A 23,500-nucleotide genomic window follows, 5' to 3' on the forward strand; every position below is an offset into this window, starting at 1 on the left:
ATGTAAGTGCAAATTTTAGAATAGGGTTAACTAACATAGGCACGACATAATCGATTATATTAATATTGAAATCCTTGTATTACATTATTTCATTTAACCTTTATTTAACCAGGTAAAATCCCACTGAGATTAAGAACATATTTGTTGTTATATGAACATAGCCAATGCATATAAAAATTGTCAATTAGTGAACAGAAACATTTATTTTGTAGGGGAAAGAAACAGAAAAAGCTGTGTGTGGGCACATGTGGAGCCTTTGCTCTATTATTTTACACTCTTACATCAGTAGGCGCCAAACCTAACTCACTCTTGGTGTTTTGCGTTAATCCGGTGGTGGTGGCCTGAATTATTGTCCCAGTCCGCCCCTGTTCATGATTGCTCCATGCTAGTGACAGTCAAGGCTGTAGTAGCCTTGCATTACAGATGGTGAAGACGGTTTCTTCACTCTGTGACATATTTTGCAATTTAAACGTAAGACATATAAATCTTACTTTGAGAGAGAGATGTTGGATTGAGCCAGATCCGATTGCTTCTTGTCAGTGTGCTGTGCAAGCCTGCACGTAACATGTAAAATTTTTAATAGTAGGCTACACCTTAACATATTGTTAAGGTTTTGGTCGCACCTTGTCAAACAACATAATCTAATCTGATGATGATGATGATGATGATGATTTTGAGTAATAATAGTAGTACTACTATAGTAGTAGCCTATGTCTTATGGGCATAGACATATTGCAATGGTGAAATACTTGTGTGATGGATTGTCAATGTTGATTATTAGTAATAATGTAGTTCAGCCTTTTTTATATAATACATATGTCTTACAGTTATTCATTCTTCCTCATTTCAGATGATGACCATCCCATATCCATCATTGAAGACGTAGCAGAGATACTACCACCAGTTCCACTTCAAGAGGATAATGGTGATGATGTGCAAGAGTTTGTATGTGCATGCAAATACAACAATGGTCATCCATGTTCAACACGTTTCTTACAAGAGGAGCTGCAGATGATTCGCTACTGTTTCCTGGAAATGACAAGGGAAGAGCTAGATATCGCCATTCTAGCTAAACTCTCGTGTGGAATGCATCTTTCTCAGCTAACATCCTGCACCCATAAAAAAGAACAGACAGTTCGGAAGTCCCAAAGAACTGATTTCTTTCACCATGGGGAGAAAATATGCAGGGATACGTTTAAATATCTCCATGCCATTGGCCAGGTCAAGCTAGATGCTCTTATTAAGCATTATAAGGAGCATGGTGTTACTCCTCGAATGCATGGCAACAAAAAGCGTCAGCCTCCTAATGCACTGAAGAAAGAGGACAATATGTATGTTGCACATTTCATTGTAAACTATGCTGAAACTCATGGCATGCATCTTCCAGGGAGGGTACCAGGCTTTTGGAGGAGTGATTTGAAACTTCTTCCAACTAACTGTACGAAGGTGAAGGTGTACTCTGATTACTGTGTGGCAGTTGCTGCAGCAAATCAGCGTGTGGTTTCTGTAGTTACGTTTCGTCGTATCTGGCGGGAAGTGGTGCCATTTGTTGTCACAATGCGGCCAGCAACTGACCTGTGTTGGACATGTCAAAAATATCAAAAACGCATTAGTGAGGCTGCCAATAAGGCTGATTCAGAGGAAGGAAGAGCTGCATCGTCTGGCCACTGAACATCTGGAGAAAGCTAGAGTAGAGCGTACACACTATCAGCAACTTTGTAAGGATTCAAAAGCAAACTTGCCTGCTGGGTTAGAGTTAGGTCCACACAGTCCTTGTAGTTATGAGGGAATGGTACATTATAGCATGGACTTTGCACAACAGATTCACTACCCCAATGATCCCCTCCAACCAGGGCCGATGTATTTCAAAACTCCACGTAAGTGTGGAGTTTTTGGTGTAGCATGTGAGGCCTTGCCAAAGCAGGTTACTTTCTTGTTGGATGAATCCATACAGACTGGTAAAGGTAGCAACTGTGTTATTAGCCTTTTACACTCATATCTTGAGAATTATGGACTGGGTGAAATGCACATGCACCTTCATGCAGATAACTGTGCGGGACAAAACAAGAACTCCTTTGTGATGTGGTATCTATTGTGGCGTGTCTTGACAGGTCGTCATGTGTCAATCAAAATGAGTTTCCTTCTTGCTGGGCACACAAAGTTTTCCTGTGACTGGTGCTTTGGGCTCTTTAAAAGAAATTTTAGGAGGAATAAGGTTGACTGCTTGGATGACATTGCCCAAGTGGTTCAAAACTCAAGTCCATCTGGAGTCAATGTACCATGTCTTTGTGGTAGAGAGGATGGCACTGTTCTTGTACCTATGTATGACTGGAGCACATTCTTGGGTACATACTTCAGAAAATTACCCACCATTAAAGGCTTTTATCATTTCTTGTTCTGTCAGGGCTCCACAATAGTAAGAATGAAAAAATTCCTTAATAGTGAGGAAGTTTCCCAAGACTTAGGGAGAAATGGTGTCGACTTTGATGCACTTGACCCAAGTGCTTTGCCTGATCAACTCCTTCCAAAGGGGCTTGATGCTAAAAGGCAACAGTATCTTTACAATGAGATAAGGGAATTTGTGACAAAAGACAAGCAGGACTTGGTTTGCCCCCTCCCTCAGGCTGTAATGATGAATGAGGATTAATTCAGTGATTCTGGGGACAGTCATTGTATAATAGTCTTGAATACAAGGGTTGTAGCTATAGTTAGTGTTGTTACTCAACTTTTCCATTTGAATTTACAGTAAGTCATGATATACTGCATATTTCTATATTTTCTGTATATATATATATACTGCATATTTCAGAAGTTTTCTGCATACTTATACTGCATATTTTTTATAGTTTTCTGGATATTTATACTGCATGATTTGATGATATTCTGAATAATAGCAGAACAATAATTACATTGAATATTGTTACTCAACTTTTCCATTTGAATTTACAATAAGTCATGATATACTGCATATTTTTATATTTTCTGTATATATATATATATATATACTGCATATTTCTGATATTTTCTGTATTTATACTGCATATTCGTTATATTTTCTGCATATTTATACTGCATGATTTGATAATATACTGCATAATAACAGAATAATACTGACATTGTCTAATACATGTATAATGTGCAGTAACTTAAAAGAAAGAAGAGAAAAAGTTACGTGAAACAAATTCAATTCATTGAATGTTGAATGAATAAATACATTCTTGATTTTCATCTAATTCATGAGTGTTGTGTGTTTGCTTGGTGCCAAAGTAACAAGTTTGTATCTTTTCCAACATATACAGTGACTAAAATAAGTCTGTGCCATAATAGAGTAATGAAAATTTAACATGTGATATTTGATTGTTAAAATGTTCTATTTAGAATGTCTATCTTTAAACCTGTTTTTCTCAAAATTCCGTTTCATAAAACCATGTTAATAAGCTGACTTCAGATAATAATAACATTTGTTACAGACATGCTATGAAAAAAGGAAAACAGATTTGAAAAGAGCTTGAAAGCAGCTTTAAGGTGGTATCAGAATCTTAAGTTGGTAAAATTTCACCATGTGATGGGTTTTCCCAGATCGCATCACATATGGTTACAGGGTTAGGCAAGTTAAACACTTGGTTAGGATAAGGGAAAGATTGTAACAGTTACAGTTACAGTTAATAAAAAGGTTAATTCAGATCTCCTTGTTTCACCTTACAGGGTTGCTGGACTTGCCACGCCACGAGATCAAGTGAGAATCCATCTTGCCAGGCTTCAAGCTATGTTCTTGACCACAGTGGTCCACACCAATCAGTGTCCTGTAACGTGGTGTGTGCAACAACGACTGTTTGAAAACAACAATGGTGGCCGCCAAAGAGGTTAGTGTAGATGCTGCTAGCATCAGTTCTATCAGAACTGGAGAGTATTTCTTCATTGAAAGAAGAGCAAAGAACAACACTGAAGGCTTTTCTGAAAGGAAAATATGTTTTCTCTCTCCTCCCGACTGGCTTTAGTAAGAGTTTAGCTACGTTTTACTGATTGGTTGAAGAAAGCCCATGTTAGACAGATGATGCATCCAATCACCTAGTAGTATTTTTTGACACCCTTTTCTCAGATGGGTCTGTGTAACAAACCATTCAGGTTCATAATGTTGGCATTGTACGTGAATCATCGATCTAAAATGTGTGTGTTTGTTTTCAGGAGGCCATACTGTTTCATATATCTGGTTGTCAAATTCTTCTTGGTGTGGTCTGCCATAACTCTTAACGTAACTAACATTAACATATTGTGACACTGGAACCAATTTCAGTGCATACATCAACTTCAAGCGATCCAGCTTCAGAACATGTACACCAAACTTGATGATGGTCAGTGAAACTGGCCCCCAACTGCAATCCAACCAGCACATCCATTCACTTTATAAATCCCCTAGCTGATTCAGATTTAGGCATACCAAAGATGACTGCTTACCCAGCTCGATGATTCACCTCCTACTGCTGCTCATCCACATTACCCTTCTGTTCCCAAGGACCGATGCGAGCTTAGAGTGTCCATTATGGTGTCTTTGGGGACACAGCTCTGTCGAAGCCATGAACATTTGATGGGGACATTAGCGAAAGGCAACACGTCATTACATGACCATTTACACATAATCACCCACTTAAGAAGACCCCATAGGACAGAACTGCATAGCATGGGCCATTTACACACCCAATGTGTGTCTGTGAGGATGCTGATGTGTGTGTGTGTGTGTGTGTGTGTGTGTGTGTGTGTGTGTGTGTGTGTGTGTGTGTTTGGGTGCATGTTTGCACATATGCTGTGGCCTAATAGTCCATCTGACACATGCCTTATGGTGATGCTCAGAAATAACCATCAAAATGACCCATGTGCCTTCTCTTTCATGGCATCACACTCCAGCTCTGTTCTATCTTTCTGTCGCCCGCCTGGCTGGCTCTCACACACACACACACTCTCTCTCTCTCTCTCTCTCATAGGGAATTACTGTCCCAGGTGGAGAGATTGAGAAGCTCTCTCTTCCATTTATGATTCCTCATCTCTTCCTCTCTCAGGTCCTTTTGCTATCACGCCTCTCCATATGCACGCTTACCATGTTTACCAGTGAGGGGAATCAGTGCTGGTATTGTATATGCTGCCCTGAGAGCAGGGACGGCTGGTATATATGGGCTAACAGGGCTAAGCCCCCCCTATCTTTTACAGTAAAGATGAAAAACTATTATTAAAAACCTTAGAACATATTGTTTTGAATTTTGGTAGAACCTAGAGCAGCAACAGCACCAAAAAAGTGACAGAAAAAACCCAGGATATATGATATATCTTGGGTTTTTTCCTGTGAATGGGCTAAATGTATTCAGCCCAAGCACAGTTGCATAAGCTTCCATTGACTTGTGATTGACAGGTGTCCTGACACGCCCCCTTCATATGCTGCCCATTTGGGCTAAATTCATTCAGCCCAAAGGCTGACCTTGGACCAATCACAGCGCAGTAGCTACAGTACAGTGACCTTCGACCAATCACAGCGCAGTAGCTACAGTACAGTGACCTTCGACCAATCACAGCACAGTAGCTACAGTACAGTGAGCCTAGTTGGTAGTATGGCGGGCGTTAGCATGAACATGAAGGTGGATTATTCACTTTATAATCAATTTTCTTTAAAGTCTTTGGAGGAAAAAATGGAAGTTCAGAGATTGGGAACACATCATCCAAACAATGTACAAATAACACAATTATAATATATTATATATATTATAATAAACACATTTCCCATGTTTGCTGTTTGGAGGAGACACGGCTTGGACCCAACAAGGAATTGTAGATTTAAAACATTTATCTGACAAAATTAGGAAACATGAATGCAGCACGAGCCACATTGGAAATAGCGCAAAGTTTCTGGGTAAAGTGAACATTGCCTGTCAGCTTAATGAGGGCCACCGCATCGCTGAACAGAGACACAACGAGCTGGTAAAGAAAAAAACAGGCATTCACTATAATGGATATAACAAATCACTCCAGCGGGGACCAGTTCTCTGTTTTACAGTCAATCAGCTGATCATCTGTCAAACACACAGGTTGCAAAGTACACGTCTACGACCACAGATTCTCTCAGAACGAGACAGGGCCTGGAGAATGTTTCGTGCTTCATATCTGAACTGCTGACCACAGATGACAATCAGCCACATCCAGATGCGGACACTGCAGCCGCTGCAGCCGCTGTAAAGGCTTGTGTATACTCGCCGCTCCCGACCCGTCGCACAACAACGTGACGTCAAAATGATGTAGATCTTGCTGGCGCGCCAGGATTTTGGCCAGGCACCACTCTTTTTGTTTCAAAGCAGAAACAGAAAATGGACGATCTGTACGATCCTTCAATGAAGGAACACAGAGATGCCCAGAGGTGCCTCGCCATGAATGTTGGAAAAGAGGAGGCCATATGCCGGAAAAATTTAGAAGAACCTCCGAGACCAATTTGGAAAATTTAAAAAAAACTAAACTTTTTCTTCTTCTTCTAGTGCCTAGAAATAGCAAAGTCGGTAGCCTTTCCTCAGTAGCGACACCTCTGTTCAGGAGAAGACTGCAACTAGTGTCGTCACCACCACGCGCAAGTATAAATAGTTACGGCACTCCTGTGACGTCACATTGTCGCGCGACAGGTCGGCAACGGTGAGCATAAACATATATACATAGACGCCTCACCGACTGTGGAGCGGCGTGCCTACAGGGCGGCCATCTTGGAACAGGGCTAGCAGAGGCAGCGGTGCATCAACCTACGAAGGAAAGAGGAACTCCTCAATCTCAAAGTAGAATTATTTGCTGAATTTTGGACCAATTTCCAAACGTATTGATTTGTTAAAAACGTCACACATGTAGCTATGATACAGGGTGCTTGGATATTTTAAAAATGCTGGTTTTACTACCCAAATACAAATTCTACTTAATGTTATCAGCAGACGAGCTTCTGACAGAAGATGTGTGAATGAAAAGATGCCGGACTTCTGTGCCGCGTATGGATGCTTTAATGAGCGGAGCAAACCAGATCTCGTGGGAGACAGCAGATTGTATGTCTACAATAATAATAATAAAAATGATGATGATAGTGATATAATTATGATAATAACAATAATAATATAATATTAATATAATATAATGATAAGAATAGTAATAACAGTAACAATATAATACTATTATATTATAATTATAATAATTATTATATATTATATATATATTATTATTATACTCAAATGCAATGTATACCCTTCAAGCAATACTTTAAATAAAGACCTGAACACACCTGATTGTTTTCTGGGTTCTTTTCGTTCTATCTCTGTCTGTCTGTCTGTCTGTCTGTCTGTCTGTCTGTCTGACATGTTTGACGTTTGACAAACAAACCTCCTGAAAATAGCTTGACAACTGAGCAATTTATTATCACTTTTATTGTGTAGAAAGACCATTCCTCCATAGATGTAATCCTAGATGGATGCACTGTAGGAGCGAGCGGCCCTGTTCCAAGATTATTATTATTATTATTGCTATTATTATCATTATATTATTATTATTGCTATATTATTATTATTATTGCTATTATTATCATTATATTATTATTATTATTATTGCTATATTGTTATTATTATTGCTATTATTATCAGCCAAAATAAAATAAGTACATTAACTGGCCTAAACTGATTTACCTTTGTACAACTTAAACTAATATAGCTGGTCTAAAATAATATTATTCAGAGACACATAACACAAAATCTGGTTAATTTGTTTTTATTTAAAATGAATAAAACCTCATACAAATATCTATATCTATATATCTATAGAGAGAGAGAGAGAGAGATATAGATATAACACATCAACATGGAACTAATCAACATATGGATGACAGTCACTGTCTTGTGTCAAAACACACAGAAAAACTGCCTCAGAGCCTAGCTATATGTTTCAGGCAGAAAAGCTAAGGCATGTTTTGACCAGTTCAGACTGACCCTGAACATTTTTTTACCATTAACTGCACTATGTAGTGCCTAAATACTGGAATGAAATATACATATACCACATTTAACACACATCTACAGTACAAAACATGGAAATTCTTCCACCAATCTCAAACTAAACTGTTCAAAATGCACTTTGACCTTGACTGAGAGCTTAGCTTTTTAAGCTTCTCTTAAGTTTTTTATCGATGATGAACACAGTGTATGACCTATCATATTTAGAAAAGAAAAGAAATGAATCCGCTGACTTCAAAACTGCTTCAACCAAAGTAACTAGTATTAGTGCTAGTACAATAATAATACAAGTACAATATCTGCAAAGGCTAAGGCATGGTATAACCAGCTCACATTAAACATATAAACTTTGGTTTTACTATACTATACACATGGTAGAAGTACAAAACAGAACCGGAAACGTGAGAGAAAAAAAAGGAATTTCTTTGAGTCCAGTCACAGCCTATCCATAGGAACACACTTCAAGATGTGCTACACAAGTAGTTAACAAGAAAAACATCCATGCTGACTGTCACTGAATGTGTGGACACAGTGTTTGCCCCTTATGAAAACAGCTTGATTTTCAGCTGCTGTATCTTTGCATTCAGCTTGTGTCCATCCAAGTTCATAATGATCTTCTGGAAAAACTCGAAGGTGTACTTGAGGTTTTGGGGAAAGGCTAGATCAAGGGCATAAATGAGCCCAAACAGCATGATGAACCCCATGATGACGCTGCCAACATTGTTGAGGACTTTAATGCCCTCAATCACAACTCCCACGTCCTCTGGCTCTTCATGTCCATCTCTTCGGATTGTGTAAATCCCCATGACTGTAGTGGTGATGTCCCTCTCTGCATCCTCAGCTGCAGAGGACTGAACAACAGCACAGAAAACAAATATAAGTAAAACGCTAAACAACAAACAGAAAATCATATACAACATATAAATGCACAGTTACTACATACAGCAGTTTAAAGCAACAGTTCATCAGTTGCCTCTGTCAAAAAACAGGTGCTAATTCGGGCTGTAGCCTTCAATGTTTGTAAGATATAGGCCAGGGTTAGGGATGGTGGTGTGTCAGGCTTTTACAGAATCTTCTGATGCACACATCAGTGTTGTTTCCTGAAGTCACTGGCTGTTTCATAGTATTTCTCATAAATGACGCATGGAATTAGATTAGTCTCAGTATTATAGAGTAACTAACCCCTGCGGTCAACTTCACCTGCTGCATCATTTTGAAAAATGCTTAAAAAGTGGGCAGACACTGACAGAACAAGGAGAGAGGAGGAGGTGAGACAGGGTGGAGCGTATTTCACAGACTGCTCCTCAGATTCTAGAGAACATGGATGACAGTGGACTGAGCCCGATCAGCTTCAGCTCCATCACTGCCTGAAACTGGAGCTGTCAGAGCCAAGGCTATAGCAGTGCAAGAGAGCTGTAGCAACATAATGTCAGAGGCTTTATGGCCAACATTTTTCAGTTTTAAAACGATGCAATTTCAATTATCCTTTTAGAATCTACCACAGAAAATATTCAGCAAAACTCAGGAGTGAGAAACCAAATCCATCCCCACTTATAAAGGTATGTGTGTCTGCGTGTACTGTGTGTATCTTTGTATGATCATTTCCAGTGTGTACAGTGACTACTACGTGTCACTAGGTTGCAGTAATGTCCTGATGAGTAAAATGGAGGTGCCAGAAGACAGGAAATTCAGGAAAAGTGGAAAAAAGATGAATTAGAGTATTTTTTATGTTGCAGGTTTACAATTATACTACATGAGAGAATTTTAATAAACTTACCAAATATTCCTTGAAAAACACATCTGGGTCTTCACTGACATAGACAACAAGGCTTCTCAGGATGAACTCCCTCCTTATGTTGATGTCATCGCACTAAAACATGGGTGAGAAATAAAGACATCTGGTTATGATGGTGGTGCAGGGATTAGAGCAGTCTGAAGATCAGTAGGTTTTTGGGCTATCTGTTGTATATGTGAAAAAAATTATTATATAATCAAACTGTAAAAGAAAGCAATAAAATATATTAATAACAGACATTTACACACCTCGTCTTCCTGACAGCATTAGAGGATGTTTGTGCCACAGCTTCTCTTTTTGTATTGGTAAAAAAACCAAACTAGCTTGTATATGTAACAGAGTCAAATATACAGCAGTAATATGTAGTATTATAATTACACAAAATCTGTTTTAATAGTTATAACCTGACATGTCCGGCCTCCTGAGTCAATATGTGGAACGTTTGAGACTCAGTTTCTGTCCCCCGACGTTCACTTTCGTGGCCCCCTTAAATGTGTCTCACGCTTTGCCTCTCCCCTTTGCTGTTGTACTTGGGAGGGTGAGCGACACTGCGGTCACAGAACCTTCCGTGTTTTAGCCTCTGTTAAACTACAATTATAAGTTTACCTGCTAGCTTAAACTTATTGTGTAGTACGCTAACATATTTCTGTCATTTAAATTTGTGTCGGAGCTCACGTTGATAACGACTGACCGGAGGATATTGTTGTTATTTACACCTTTGTCAGAATAAACGGAGATCGCCTCCAAAGATATCCTGGTCTGGGCCTCTTCATCAAAACACAACGCAGACAACACCAGACACTAACCGGTTACACTTATTCATGACTGACTGACTGTTAGCTAGCCTTTGGTGTTGTAACCATAGACTGTATATATCACTTATCACTATTTGCGACAAGTTTGCAGCGAGTAATTGGTCTTATACAAGCCACAAACAGCCTCTAACATCTAGACAGGTTTAACATGTGTGAGAGAGACCCTGACTGAGGAGGGGAAGAGAGGGGAGAGGTGAGGGGGGGTCTGCTTAAACAGACTCATAATTCATGTTCATTTACACTTTTTAAGTAAAAGTTGTGTGGTTATAACCCGAGTCAGAGTAACCACAGACACTTAGTCAAACTTAATTCTCCCTCATGTATCTTAGCTAGCTAGCCCGCTAGCCCATGTCCGACTTCACTGACGGTAAAACTCGTCGGTCTTTTCACAGCATGCTTTTTAAAATATAACAAAATGGAGTACTCACCAAGGAGTGGAATTACAGCAGCTTTCCGTGGCTCTGTAAAGTAAAACCCCGCAGCAGCGTTGGCAGAAGTTGTCAGTGAAAAAGGAGCGGGAGGAACGGAGGCTGAGAGCGCGCTGCTTCGCACATGCACAATGGCCGGTCCCAATTCAAATGAAACTCATTTGTTTTGAGTTCATGAATGTCAAGGTGAAACTATTACGTTACCACAATTCAATTTACATCGGTTTAGTGTTTAATAGATTTGTTTCAGCAAATCAAACAACAGTTTAATGTGTCACATCAAAGAAGGGCTTGGATCAGTTTTTTGAGTGCAGAAGTCCGGCATCTTTTATTCACAAATCTTCTGTCAGAAGCTCGTCTGCTGATAACATTAAGTAGAATTTGTATTTGGGTAGTAAAACCAGCATTTTTAAAATATCCAAGCACCCTGTATCATAGCTACATGTGTGACATTTTTAACACAATACGTTTGGAAATTGGTCCAAAATTCAGCAAATAATTCTATTTTGAGATTGAGGAGTTCCTCTTCCCTTCGTAGGTTGATGCACCGCTGCCTCTGCTAGCCCTGTTCCAAGATGGCCGCCCTGTAGGCACGCCGCTCTAGTGGGCGGCAGCAGTCCATGCGGCGTCTATGTATATATGTCTATGACGGCGAGTATACCGAGCGCTTAGCGCCGCGCAGGATGCAGCGCTCTGATAATGTGTCAGTAGCAGCACAGTGCTGTGACTTAATGGTCGAGAAGTCAGAGGCTTGCTTTGAGAAAGCCAGGCACTTGTTGTCTTTGCATGTGCACATTACCCAATGATCTGCAGGGAGAAACTGAAAGGTGAGCTGATGGTGAGGTACAGCACTGTGGAGTCTGACATGGTGATTAACCTGTTTGCGTCACAGAAAGGCCGTCGATGTGAGCACCGTTTTAAATAAGGTATGCCCAAGCCCTAAAGCAACTCTCTCTTCTACAAATAATTATTTTTGCTTTGGTTTTATAGATTTATTTCTGGTACATCTTGCTGGTACTTTTCTATAATGTAGTCGTAGCACAATTGACATGTGAGAGAGAGAGAGAGAGAGAGAGAGATTTTTTTTGCATCAGGTCATTCTTTTGGGTTTGTCTCCCCAGTGTTGCCGTAGAGCCCTTGCTATAACAAAGTATACAATGTTGTTGCTGTAACTTGATGTGATGCTGCTGTTGCTGCTGTGTGACGTAATGATGAGTGTAATGCATTTGTTAGTATACACCCTGCTCTTTACAATACATAGCAATTTGGGTAAAAAAAAAAAAGCTTTCCTTTATGCATTTTATTCAAAAGATGTTTTGTTAGAGGTATTATGGCAGTAATATGTGTCATAGCAGTAGCTAAATAAACTATGTATATCCAATATTTTAGCTAATATAGATAATCTTAGCATATTTACATGGTAGTGGGAAATTGGAAATCCTGTCTCTCATCATCTGTATCAGTCATCACTTATGACCCACTAGGAGCATGTGGTAATGTCTGTATCTGCAGAGACCCTCTGCCTGTATTTTCTTATTTTGTTGTATTCAGGACGTTTCTGGGCATCAACCTTTAGGCAGTGCACATGGTATGTTACACTCACATTCACACCATGTTACACTAGGTGTAGATCGTCAAATACTAAAACTGGGAATGAGAAATTATCTTCAAGCCACCAACCCAAAGTGTCTTTCTATTTGCAAATGCCATTAGGAGGAGCCAGAGGAACCTGATTCTTTCAGATTATCTGTCTCATGTACTACTGTCAGGATATAGTTAAGGTGGCCTTAAATCTTGAAAAAAGCCAAGTCCCATCTTGTGCATAAACTCTTTCAATATTTAACTGAGACCACCACCCTTTCCTAACCCTAAAGCTGTAGTAGGTAACTTTATTAAAATTAACTTTTTGTCATATTTGCTGAAACCTTAACTATATCCTGACCGTAGGACATGAGACAGTTTATCTGTGAAAAAAATCATGTTCATCTGGCTCTTCCTAGTGCTCCTAATGGCATTTTCAAGAATCCACCATACCAGTAAGGAAAACAACTAATCAGAGCTGAGAAAGATAGAACGACACTTTGGGTTGGTGGCTTGAAGATAATTTTTCATTCCCAGTGACAGTATTTGACGATCTGGGAATGTGACTCAACAATAAACGTTAGATGAAAAGATTAATTCCACTCTCGACAGTAAGAAACAGCTAGCCTGGCTCTGTCCAAAGTTAATAAAATACATCTGAAAGCACCTCCAAAATCATATTTTGTTCTGTACACAAATAGAAAACAGAAATTTGTGGTTTTAGGTCTTTAGAATTACATGATGGAGCTATTTTTTCAAGACTCCAGGATGTCAGTGCACCCAGCTGTTTGCCAAGAAATAGTTACAGCACATACCTCACTAATAAGCAACCACAGAAACCTGTTGCCATGGTCACACAGTGACTTGTAGCGGCATGTGGAATAAAGTTCAGCTACCAACAACTCAGACGGCAGTGGCAAATAGCAGTGTGCCTTCAAGGGAGTTCAGCCGCCAAATCTGACCCTCCAGATTTGGCCACCACTGGCTTTAAGGGTCATAATTTATATCTAAACATTTTCATTATTCTTCACAATTCAGTTTACAAAGGCTTATGTAAATCCTAATAAATGTTATGTTTCATCTCTTCCAAATTATTAGAATATCGCTCAATTTGGCAAGATAGTCTTAAAACCTATAGAAAGGCCCTCTGTATTGCCAGAGAAGACTATTATTCAGCACTAATAGAAGAAAATAAGAACAACCCCAGGTTCCTCTTCAGCACTTTAGCCAGGCTGACAGAGAGTCACAGCTCTATTGAGCCACGTATCCCCATAACCCTCAGTAGCAACGACTTTATGAGCTTCTTTTTTGATAAAATGATTGCTATTAGAGACAATATTAATAACCAAATGCCCTCAACAGGTATTGCTGTCTCTCCAAGTTCAGGAAAGGGTTTTTAAAGGATTTCAAACCTCCCTTTCCTCTCTAAAATTCAGGAGAAAGTAGTCGCCAAGAAGTTGTGTGACTTTCTACATAGCAAGCCTATTTGAGGATTATCAGTCAGGATTTAGAGTTCATCACAGCACAGAGACAGCTCTGGTTAAAGTTAATAATGACCTTTTAATTGCTTCTGACAATGGACTTGTCTCTGTACTTGTATTATTAGATCTTAGTGCCGCATTTGACACCATTGACCATGATATTCTTTTACAGAGACTTAAGCATCAAATTGGCATTAAAGGAACCGCTCTAAGCTGAAGTCCTATTTATCAGATCGTTCTCAGTTTGTACAAGTTAACGATGAATCCTCCATAAACACTAAAGTTAGTCATGGAGTTCCACAAGATTCTGTGCTTTGACCAATTCTATTCACTTAATATATGCTCCCTTTAGGCAATATTATTAGAAATCACTCCATTAACTTTCACTGTTATGCAGATGATACCCAGTTATATCTGTCGGATCAAGCCTGATGAAATTAATCAGTCATCTAAGTTACAAACATGTCTTAAGGACATAAAAACCTGTATGAGCTGCAATTTTCTGATGCTAAACTAAGGGGGGTTCGGACGGGCCTGCCGCCACTGCTAAAAAAAATCCTAGAGGAAACACTGACTAGAACACTGCATTCTCTGAATGCAGGGCTACTTGTGGTTCCTATAGTCTCTAAAAGTAGAACAGGAGCCAGAGCCTTCAGCTACCAAGCTCGGGAGGCAGACACCCTCTCCACATTTAAGAGTAGGCTTAAGACGTTCCTCTTTGATAAAGCTTATAGTTAGGGCTGGATCAGGTGAGTCCTGAACCATCCCTTAGTTATGCTGCTATAGGCCTAGACTATCGGGGGATTTCCCATGATGCAATGAGCTCCTCTCTTCCTCTCCCTCTCTTTCTGCACACATTCATGTTCCATTAATGCATGTTACTAACTTCACGTCTTCCCCGGAGTTCTTGTGCTTTCTCGTCTCGCAGGTTCTCATGGATCCTGGTGGAGCCTCCTGCCATGGTCCTGCTTGACTCCCACTGCTAATATTACTGATATTATTATTACTATTATTATTACTACAGTTACTATTATTAATATATTCACTGCATCATTGTCCCCCATCGTTGTTGTCGTCATCATCATCATCTTCTTGATGTTCATCATCATTCATCATCACCTTCAGTCACTACTATTAGTGTAGTTGTTGCTACTGTTGTTGCTGTGCACCTTAACTGCCCCCGCCACATTTCCGCAAACGCCATTCAAAAGTTTGTTTGTGTCTCTCACCTGGCTTTTTACATTTGTACTGGAATTACTAACTTTTTGGTGCCATCTGTGGATGACATCGTTGTCCTACTGTAAAAATACCTGGCGCTGACATAAGAACTTCCCGAAACCCAGATTGTGGGCTTTCTTTGGAACCGCTCCGTTGCCAAGCTAACCTAGTTAGGTTTGTTTTTAGCCGGGTGGCTAGTGCTAGCTGACCCCTAAAGCACCTATCCCTCACCATGTCAGTGTGTGGACATTGTTTGCCGGCGTACCCACTGTTGCAGAATGACATCAGGCAGCTAAGGCAGGATCTTAAAAACAAGGATGATCTAAACACTCCAGCTGACGACTGACAGCTGACACTCTCCTGCTGTCCAACAAATTCCAAACTTTGGAAAATAGGGATGAACTACGGCTGAGTGAGTGGCCAGGCCCCCGCTCCTGATGTGGCAGCTGATGGCTCCCCAACCACCACAGATCCAGCCTTGGCCCTGCCACGCTCTGCCACCAACACCGCTTAGAGTCTCCCCGCCTCCCAAGGCCGGAGTGGTACTAGTCCGGATCGCCTACCCTCTCCTGTTTGCCAGGACTGACCAAATCCCACTGGCTTGGCTCATCCATCTGCCACTCATCCGGTGGACCTCAACTCCCCTTGTCTACTGGCTGCTACGGCCCCTCGGGTCTCCAATGTGCCTCAATGGCGAATGTCTCTAGCGCAACCGGCCCCGCATCACCTGCGCTTGGGTCCGTCCTCGGCGGTCGACCTCCACGCCCGGCTTGCGTCCTCCGTTGGTGCTTTTTTGACCTCGATTTTGACACTGGCAGTATTGGCGCCGGATTTCTGTATCCTGGTGCCCGCATTGGACATTACACCCAGCGCCACAGCAGATTAACAACCACAACTCAGGTGTTATCCGGCCACAAATTACATCAAATACCAGCAGTCAGAGACTCTCAAAGAGCATGTCTCAGGCCCTACACATAACTGTGGGCACACCCTGGACTTAGTTTTTACTCTGGATCTGTCTCTTAGTTCCCTGAATACGCATGATTTTGTCTCTGACCACAAATGTATTACTTTTGATTCACATTTTATAACTGCTTCACCATCCCAGAAACATATAATCCACTCTTGCATCTTTAATAATCAGTCAGCAACCACATTCTATAGCCATTTTTCTGGTCTGGCTAATTCTCCTCCTCACTTTCTCAACATTAATGATCAAATTAGCTGGTTTAATAATTTGTGTACTTCAGCCCTTGATTTTTCTGCACCATATACATCTAGGGCTGTCCCAGTTATTAATAAAACTCCCTGGATCAACAACAATATTAGACAACAAAGAAGGGAATATAGGAAGGCAGAGCGAAATTGGGAAAAGCACAAACTTGAAGTCCACCGCCTCTACATGATGGAACTACTATTTAAATTGAACCAGACTATTAAAGATGCGCGAGCTACCTACTTTTCTGATCTGATTGTTAGCAATAAACATAACCCAAGCTTTTTGTTTACTACTCTCAACCAGCTTGTAACTCTATCTCCTCCTGCTATTCAGGCCTCCTCTCCTGCTGACTGTGAAAAAGTCTTTTTTCATTGGCAAGATCGATGGTATAAGGTCTCATTTTCCCCTCATTGTTCTTCCCCCTGCAACATTCAGTCGTCCTATTTTACTGTCTGATTTTGCTCCGATCTCTCTACAGATCCTTTCAAAAACTGTCAATAAGATGCGTCCCTCCTCCAGGCCCTGTGACATAGTTCCTACAACATTTTCAAAAACCATACTCCCTGTCTTAGGTCCTAGCCTGCTTGCTATCATCAATTCCTCTCTCACATCAGGGTCCGTACCTGACCTCTTTAAAAGTGCCAGTGTTCAGCCACTTCTTAAAAAACCCTCTCTCAATCCAGACCAGTTAGAAAACTATAGACCTATCTCCAAACTTCCCTTTTTATCTAAAATCCTTGAAAAGATTGTCGTGGACCAGCTCCTGAAGCTGGTAGAAGGTCATAGAATCTTTGACAAATCCAATCTGGTTTTCGCCAAAAACATAGCACTGAGACAGCATCCTTATTCTTTTTGATCTGACTGCAGCCTAATACCATTGATCATGCCATTTTACTGGGTAGATTACAGAACTGGGTTAGCATTTCTGGTACAGCCTTACATTGGTTTAATTCCTACTTGATTAATATAGTCTTTAATGTCTGCATTAATAATCATGTTTCCTCTTCCACTCCCCTGCTGTGTGGTGACCCTAAGGGGTCGGTTCTTGGTCCAGTTCTGTTCTCCCCGTACATGCTTCCTCTGTCATACCACCGTTATGCAGATGATACACAGATCTACTTTTCTGCGAAACCCAATAATCTGAATCAACCGTCCTCTCTCCATGAGTGTTTAGCTGCCACCAAAGACTGGATGTCTCTTAATTTTCTCCACTTAAATCCGGATAAAACTGAAATCATTTTATTTGGCCCCGATCAATTTGTCACTGCAGTTGATCAGTTTGTTGGACCAATACCCACTAATATCAAACACAACTGCTAAGAATCTGGTTATCATCTTAGACCAGCATATGACATTTGACCTTCATGTCACAAAACTTGTCCAGTCCTGTTTCCTGCAGCTACGAAATATAGCAAAAATCAAAAGATTCCTGTCCTCCAGTGATCTGGAACAATTAATTCACACCTTAATTTTCTCCCGTCTAAATTAAAATAAATCTCTATAAAAATCGTCTTCCTTAAATCATTTACAGTTAGTACAAATGCCCCGACTTTTAACCGACCCATCGGTCCCACATTACTCCTGTTCTCGCATCCCTTCATTGGTTTCCTGTAAAATTCAGAATCAACTAGAAGATCTTACTGATTACATATAAGGCACTTCATGACCTTGCTCCCAGTTAAATTTCAGATCTGCTTGTTCCTCATTCCACTCCTCGGCCACTCCACTCCTCAAATCTCGGGTTTTTATCCGTTCCATGCTCTAACTGTAAATCTAAAAGGTGACCGTGCCTTCGCTGTTCTAGCCCCAACATTGTGGAATAGTCTTCCCCAATCACTTAGATTCACTGAATCTGTGGACTGTTTTAAGCGGCTGCTCAAAACCCACCTCTACAGGCAAGCCTCTTTATAGATCTCCCTGTTTGTTTTCTCTTCTGTCGTGTCTCTTTTAATTTATCCCTCCCTTTTATTTTATCTTCCTTTGTTTGTTTTTACATGCTCTCTATGTTTGTGTTTGTGTGTGTAATGTTTTATTTATTTGTTGTTTGGAAGCACTTTGGATCTCTGTGTCAAAAAGGTGCTATATAAATAAAGTTTTACTTACTTACTTACTTACCTTTGTCTGTCTCTCTATCTCCCTCTCTCTCTCTCTCTCTCTCTCTCTCTCTCTCTCTCTCTCTCACCCCAACTGGTCGAGGCAGACGGTCACCCACCTAGAGCCGGGGTCTGTCCTAGGTTTCTGCCCCGTTTTTCCTTGTCGCCGTCGACAAGTTCTTGCTCGTGGTGGGAGCTGTTGGGTCTCTGTAAATCATTTTCGGTCTAGACCTGCTCTATTTGAAAAGTGTCTTGAGATAACTTCTGTTATGATTTGGCACTATACAAATAAAATTTTATTGAATTTAATTGAATTGAATTGAATCTAATAATCAGTGGTGCCCATCAATAGAGAATGTATGTGCAGTTCCCCACCAGCTACATACAGTATGATATGAACTGTAAGATAGAACCTTCATTGTATTCTCAGTCTCAGTTTGATACTGATGCCCCATAAGCAAATAAGACCATAAGTGAGAAGATTGGGTATTTCTTAAGTTATTCTTAATGCCTTCCACGGTGGTATTTTCCCTTTGAAATCAATTAAATTAGGTGGTGAATACACTACTGTTTTCATCCACAGGGGCCGCCAAAATTAACAAAACATGAAAGTTCCTTGTTGCTACTTTAATCTTATTCTTAATATTAAATGGATCATGACAAATAAAAAAATACAATATTCAGTGAAAATTGCTGAAAATGTTTTTGTGTAAATGATGTAAAACCTGAACCGTTACACAGTGTGTCAGTGTAGACAAAAGGATTGATTGAAATAGGCCGTATCTGTTCTGTTGCATGTGAGAATATATGAATAGAATAACTAGCTTTCTGTATCAACACGCCATTAGAATCATTTCAACCACAGCTTATTTCGCCCATACATGGGGGTGGGCAAAATATTACAGTCGTCTTTTAATGTAGTGCAGTTTAATGAAAAAACACTGCAACATGGATTGGCTGTTCCACTAGAGCGCATCACACTGGTTTCTATTTTGCTGGTCACTGAGTGTAGACCTGTCTTCTTTCTCCAAATGGTCTATTTTATATTCAGTGCAATACATATTCATACTTAATGGTCAATAACTAGACCTGAATTTAAATATCCAGATTAAACAAGTACAGTATCAGCGTTTTCAGATGGTGCATCTTTGAAGTTGGATGTCTGGAAAATCTTTACGGAAATGTAATTAATAACAGAATAAAATCAAATAATAGACAGTATTGTAGAAAATGTCTTGTACTGTTACAGTGGGCAGGTCGATCAGGGACTGAGTCTGAGGGTGTCAGTCGACACTTCACCTGGCTCAACAGCAGCTTGTTGTTGTTGTTTTTCTAAGTAATGTTTTTCATTCTCCTATGGGATGAGATGAGCAGCAGAGACTGTCCTGAGGTCCTGGGGCTAAGGGAGTTCTAAATCTGTGGGACTCATTTAAAATAATAATAATAGGAGCAGGTCGGGTCATGTGGGAGTGTGGGAAGAATTAGTTCTAATTAATTTGGTCCCTCAAATCAATAATTAATACAATCAAATGACCTAAGTTGTGTGCATAATATAAAAAAAGCAAGAAAAAAAATAATTATAACTTGCTGTCAGATTGCTTGGGAAACCTGGTTTTATTTGAATTCAGCATTTCTCACCAAAATCCAAACATGTTGACTTGTATTATCAAATTCAAACCCTTTTGTTTTAAACCTACATTTAATTGCAGTTTTTCTTCCTTCTTCTTCTCCTCTTTCATTGGTGCATTTCTACCCTTTTTAGCACAGCAGCTCCACTCAGTGTTTCTTCGAAATAGTGACACAATGCTCGTAATCAAACAGCATTTCATACACTCAGTTTGTAGGGAACTGTGGTGCCACCTGGATCATATGTGATATATGACTATGTTTAAGAAGTAAAAATACCCTGTGGAGCTTTTGACAACTATTAGCACTCTAGAACAATGTTTTTACAAGACGTTAAAGGTCCAATGTGAAACACTTGGAATGGAATAGAATATTTATGTTTTCATTAGTGTATAATCACCTGAAAATAAAAATGGTTGTGTTTTTCCTTACCTTAGTTGCTGTTTTTATCTACAGAGGCAGCGGGTCTGCTTGCATGTTGAACCGCCAGTAGCCCAGGACAAACATAGGCCACCATAGTTTCTCGTACATTCTTGGTTGAGTCAAGGGGTCTCAGTTGGTTACAATCTGCAAACTCACCACTAGATCCCACTCTAGAGCTCTCAATTGCCTCAAGTGATGTCAATTAAGTGGGTTGTCCCTAAAGACTACAAGTTCTGGAGGTGTGGAGTGATCTTGTAGCTCTGTAGCTGCTCCACATCTCCTCTGCAGGCTAGAGGCTCCAAGGCTCCAGGCTACATTAGCCGCTACAAGCATAACCCACCCAAATCTGTGAATGGACTGCCTGGGCTCAAGTTGCTTTGTGGGTAATGTAGACTCCAGGTTTTGACAAGGAAGAAGAATACATGGAGTAAAAAAGATTGGTTCTGTTCTGTGGTTCTGTTGCATTCATGTGTCGTCTTTTGTGATGTTCTACAGTATGTGCGATGCTTAAATCAGCAGAGCGCTCTTTTAATTCTAAGAGGTGAACCTGTAACTTGAGCTTTTAAGTAATGAAACTGGGAGAGGAGATCAAAATTGGAATAAGACTGTTTTTATCTCATTTGTTAGAATTTTTTGTTCTCTAGTTTAATTTCTGCTGTTTGAGATGAAACATTTGAGAACGGCGCTCCTTAATAACCCTCCCACCTACACATCGCCACGTTTGGATCTAACTCGCTAATTTCCGGTTTTGAGACATAATTCTACACATACAGTTTATTCTTGCTTTTTTTGCAAAAAAACTTATTTCTCCCTTCCTCCTCAACCACAGAACATCTTCAACCTCAATGTCCCTCACACAAAACAGCTCAAAATACTGCTATACACTGTAGCATGGATGAAGAAAAGATAGAACGAATGCAGTAAAACTACCATCTTTATGCAGCAAGTCCATTAAAAACATGTCAATCAAATCTGACGGATGACCTCTTCACACGGGGGGATGCTTGGCCGTGTGTGTGTGTTTTAGTGTCTGTGTATGCATTGCTTGGAAATAAAGTTGTCAGTCAACAAGATTACAAAGACCTCTCTAATATTGTGGCAGAGGGCCATAGGGTTCTGTGTGCGTTATGAGATAGCAGGAGATATTCAGAGTGACGGTGGGTGATGCCCCCTGTAATGTTAACGTGGATATTCTCCGCTGTTATTGGTGTTGGCTGCGGAGTGACCCCGCTTTATTGCTGCCAGACTCCTAGGCTGCAAAACTCCTTTTTCTTCTCCCACTATTATCATCTGTTTCACTGTCTCTCCCTGTCTCAATCTTTTCCTTCGCCTGCTTCCCCCTTGTGCATTTCTGTCCCGTTCCCATGGTGGCTCCAGTTAAAACGACCGTGAGATTGGCCCGAGTGGCTCCCGAGGAGTGACGGTGAGAATGTTTGAGAAATGAGGCGATGGACAAAGGGGAGCTGCGGGGGTCCATTTCAACACGCACGGCCAGCTCTGCTATTTGGACCAGGAGCTTTGCAGGAGGACAAGGGGCAATACGGGGGAGAATAGGCCAGGAGACGGCAATAAACACTTTGTGAAATTGATGTGGAAGTAGGAAATTTAGGAAGTGCTGCAAGGGCAAACGGCATTGTATAATACATTTGCTGACTTCCCCATGTATTGCAGGGCTTGCTGGGGATGATAAAATGAAATGCTTTGTGTTCCTTTCTGCTATTGATTTTTTTTTTCCATTTGGCCATAAGCCATTAGCTGCCCAGTTTGGTATGTAACAGCTGTTTTTTTGCTTTACCTGTTTGTTGGAGATAAGTTCTTCTGTTTGATGAGGCACATGAGTGTTTTGCAGGAAAATGAGATGTAGTCCATTGAAGGGTGCTGGTAAATATGGTCCCTGCTCCCTGTCTCTCTAATTACAGATCAGGTACAGAGGGGTGTCTGTCAGATAGGCAGATGGTTCAGGGGTTGTACCTCTCACTGACGAGCTCTTTTCAAGCACTCATTCCTCTTCTATCTCTCTCTGAAGCCTGGTGCCGCAATATTTCATAAAACCACTATAATGTCAAAACGCGATGATTGATTACGGATACAATGTCAAATTAGTAGATTTTCTTTTTCTTATAAAGCTGCAGTACGCAACTTTTATAAAAATAACTTTTTGTCATAAATGCGGCCATTTTCACTATATCCTGCAGTATATATAAATATATGCAGTATATGGACAGAGCTTATGGGTCTGGAAAATGAAGCCAACGTGGAAGGGTCTTAAAACCTGCATTCTATGTAAATTCCAGCAGGGGCTCTCCATTGGTTGTAATTGGCAATAACACAGTGGTCACATCCACTTTAATGAAGAGTGGGCCAACTTGACACTTTCTTTATGAGCTCAGTAAATGGACCTGTACTTGTATAGCACCTTTCTAGTCTTCCGACCACTCAAAGCGCTTTTACTCTACGTGCCACGTTCACCCTTTCACACAGCGATGGCAAAGTCCATCGAACAGAAACAAACTCATTCATACACATTTACACACTGATGCACGTCATCGGGAGCAATTTGGGGTTCAGTATCTTGCTCAAGGATACTTCGACATGTGGCAGCAGGAGCCGGGGATCAAACCCACAATCCATTAAGGAACAACCCGCTCTGACTCTGAGCCACAGCCGCCCCAGTTCCCTGATGAGTTTAAGGTCTCAGTCGTTAGTTTAACATCTTCTTCCATACAGCATGACGTTCATTTAGTAAATTATTTGTTCCATTTAGAGTAAAATAGACCATAAATGCTATATGCGATAGTATGCTTTTGGA

At 40.4% G+C, this 23,500-nt stretch overlaps 1 long non-coding RNA gene across 1 annotated transcript; it reads right to left on the reverse strand.

Moving 5' to 3' along the window:
• Window positions 1–7,916: 7,916 nt before the first annotated feature.
• Window positions 7,917–11,081, reverse strand: LOC127369201 (uncharacterized). The gene is made up of 3 exons (XR_007886036.1): window positions 11,051–11,081; window positions 9,790–9,882; window positions 7,917–8,863 (listed from the first exon to the last, which is right to left on the reverse strand). It is a non-coding gene; the product is annotated as an uncharacterized LOC127369201 (long non-coding RNA).
• Window positions 11,082–23,500: the final 12,419 nt, after the last annotated feature.

Source organism: Dicentrarchus labrax, unplaced genomic scaffold (genome assembly GCF_905237075.1).
Source record: "Dicentrarchus labrax unplaced genomic scaffold, dlabrax2021, whole genome shotgun sequence".
NCBI classification, from domain to species: Eukaryota; Metazoa; Chordata; class Actinopteri; family Moronidae; genus Dicentrarchus; species Dicentrarchus labrax.